Genomic DNA, 3733 nt, shown 5'->3' on the forward strand with positions numbered 1-3733 from the left:
CACAAAATTTAGGACCTACAAATGGTCCTAATAACATGTTGCATTGCAAGAACTAATCATCTTTACAACCTCTACGAACAATTTTTCCAGTGTTTTATTGAGCTGTCAAAATTGTCTTTCCGAGTTTTACTTTGGCTCAGTTGTGGATACCTGCACTCTAAGATTTAACCTGCTCGGCAAGGTATGGCTGTCAATCTGTCAGAGCCACACAGCTCTGAAGCTGACCATTCTTAGGGTTCTATAATAATCCATTACCTTAGGGAGGGTATGTGAGATATTGTATCGCATGAGCACTTCATTTGTGGAGTTTAATTCTATACGTTTCTCATCCATTATTTGAAGACCGTAACAAAGACATTACTATTTTAACCTCCTATTTCTCACAAAATATAATTAGTTTATTTATATTAGGTTAACATTCTCAAGTTCTTTTTAAAGTAGGAGTTCCCATTTTATTTTGTGATTATTTTACTTTATTTTGTTTTGACTTTGTTCATGCCAACAATATTATCTGCTTATCTAGTACCTTCATTCCAAGTATTGTGTTATTCCTTCGAGGAAGATAAGGATTGGCCTTATTCCAAACATAAAAATAAAAAATAAATAAAGCGAGATAAAATAACCCAAATATGAATAGACTAGAACTAGTATTCATAAAGCAAGTGGCAGGTCACAGGGCACCCTGATGGTTGACTTTGAAACATAGTTAGGATCGATCTTAAGCTTTTACTTCTTGACTTTTTTTATTATGGTTTGCCTTGATCGTAAGTTTCAAATATCAGGATCTGCATGTACGTGGTTTTCTTTTTTATATTACCATGTGCATTTGTCTTAATTTATTATAATTAAGTTATGTACCTTTTCCAATATGTTGTGTGCTTCCTCAAGGCATTGAATGTCTCTATTATGCTACTGCTATATCCTTTATATGTAGCTTAGTGCCTGGCAGACAGTAAGCCTTAAAAATAACGTGTAGAAAAAAACAAATTAATATCTTAAAAATGATAATTATTTTCTCCATGGATAATGAGGATAATTATGTCAAGGATCATTATTACTCTCTCACCAATTTAGATATATGTTCTGTTTTGTTTTTTTTTTTCCTGGAATTTCAAGTCCATAGGACAATAGATTAAAAGCATTTTTCCCTTAAGAGAGAAAGTGGATTTCTTTAAAAAACATATATATATACAAAGTATTGTTAAGTGTTTTACAAATATACATTTATTTAGTTAATACATTTGGAAAATGTATTCCATATATCAGGTATTCTTGAGCTTATGCCTATTAAATTTAAAACTGGATAATTGAACACTTGAATAAAATAATTTGATATTAATTTAGATAATTATTACAAAACTATAATTGCATGTAGTCTAGAATATTTTTTCTAGGAAAAAAAAGACAAAATATAACAGACACAAAATGAGAATAGACTATAAATAAGAGAACCTTATATGTATAAAGCATTTTTCAGTTTATTAACCACATTCCTATACATTTTTTCATGTTATCTTTAAAAAAATTTTATGATAAAGCAGGACTCATTATCTTCATTTTACAGAAACCGAGTGTCAAAAAAAAAACCTCAATTCATGGGGGAAAACAAAAAAAGCTGTTGAGTGGAGGAACCATGGCTCAAGCACATTTCTACTGTTTTCCAATTCCATCATTTTTCTACCAAGAGGTCTTGTGTTTCAGGAATAGATATTCTGAAGAGGATCTAGTAGACAGGGTAAATGTCCATTTTTCAGAAAACAGGAAAAAGGGGATAAAAAGTTTAAAATCTACCCTAAACGTAAGGCCATACTGCTAATCTGTTTCTTAGCTATCACTAGCAGTAGTTTGTGCTTCTTCAATACTTCACTCTTATCATTTCCTTACCTTAAATAGATGCTTATTCTTGATTGACACATTTCTCTACTCTGACATGAACGTTTTTAAAATCGAGTTTAAGAATTTTCAAACAGTGATCACTTTCTTTCACATCTTTTGTGAAGTTTTCTCTTAGCTTCAACCCCACGTTCAAACCTAAGCCGGGGATTTTTTCCCATTGCTGATGTCAATTTCCAGAGCATACTTACCAATTATACTTCGTTTGCATTTCTTTTCCACTTAACCATAAAGTCTTAGGATTTAGTTTATTTAAAAATTAAAACACACACACACACACACAACCAGGGACTGTACTAAATGCTGAAGATGCAAAACTGAGAGCAGCCATCTCCTTATCTTTGAGGAATTTAAAACCTAGTAACAGAAAACAAACACACAGACAGATCATCCAGTGGAATGTGGAGGGTGTTGAGATAAAGACTGGAACTAAATCTTTAGTGGACTCTGTGGACAGTGGTCAGAGACTACTTGATTTTTCAATAGGAATGCCAAACTGTTAACTGCTCTCTGTAGCCAAGGATTCTACATCTGTTTGGTGAAATAAAAATACACTGCTGTTTTTTCTTGAAAGTCAAACTAAATGCATTGATTGGCAATAGAAATAGCCAGAGTATGGAAGCTGATTTTTTTAAAAATCCCTTCTAGTTGGGAATATCCGCTGTTGACCAGTGTAAAACTGGCTGCACAACAATTGCAGGTAACTCTTAAGTGTATTGATTCCTTGCAGGAAAATTTTATTAAATATATTGATTAAATATATAAATATATTAGTCTCTAGAGATTATAATGAAGAATTGTTAGATAGAATGCAAGATTTGTATTTTCCAAGAGATTTTCCAAAAGGTGATCCTGTTATGTCAAAGTTAAGAGCCAATGCCTGGGTACTCTTTTAAGCAAATAAATAACATATTCAAATTAGATTGTATCTCTTTCTATAATCTACTTGATGCAGCAAGAATTAGAAAGGTGCAAGGAAGTTTGAACCTTGAGAATTCTAACTCTGAAAAGCCTCAAACTTGCTGTTCCAAACCTCTATGAACAGATGCTAGGGAGCCTCAAGAAAGCTCACTAGGACTTTGTGCCTAGCCATGGGGAATTGCTACTTAGAACTGCTATTATCACACATGGAACCATCTCAGAGAGCTGGCAGCATCCCACGGGCATGAATAAACATGAGAGATGCCATTTCATAAACAGGCATAAGCATTTGTGAACACAGCAGTAGGTCTGCATGTCCACACTTATCTTGGTGATTGTAAGAATTATTTTTATCTTTGTGGCCATCCCTTTTTCAAGTAATGGCTTACTAAGTTTTAATAGGAAAAAAAGGATTCCACATGCTACTTACTATTGGCTATTTCTCTAACCTCTGTCTCTACTCTAGAGGGGCACATAGCTCTGTTTATGTTAATTTCTTGTTAAGGCTTGAAAGAGTCTAGCAGAGCACTTCTATCTAGTTATGTCAGCCCCATCAGTTATCCATCAGCTCCAACTAGCTTAGCTGATAAACTATATATACTAAGTAAGGCACTAGTCTTCACTTCCTTTATGGCTGGAATGCAAAAATATCTAGTCCTATTGTATTGTCTACTTCATTTTTGTCTTTCCAATAATTTCTATTATCAGTACTAACTCTACTTTCCATCCTCTAGATGAAAAAAAAAATGAATGAAAAGACAGTTCCTTTTTTTATTTCATGAATAAAAACTGTTTTCTAAAGACAAAAATACACTTATAGTCAATGAGTAAGTTGTATTATACTGCTTATTTCCAGGATATTAGAATTCTAATAATCTCACAGACAAATTGTTCTAACCAAAATAATATTGCATAAATT

The sequence above is a fragment of the Pteropus vampyrus genome, unplaced genomic scaffold (assembly GCF_000151845.1).
Source record: "Pteropus vampyrus isolate Shadow unplaced genomic scaffold, Pvam_2.0 Scaffold13, whole genome shotgun sequence".
Classification (NCBI taxonomy): Eukaryota; Metazoa; Chordata; class Mammalia; order Chiroptera; family Pteropodidae; genus Pteropus; species Pteropus vampyrus.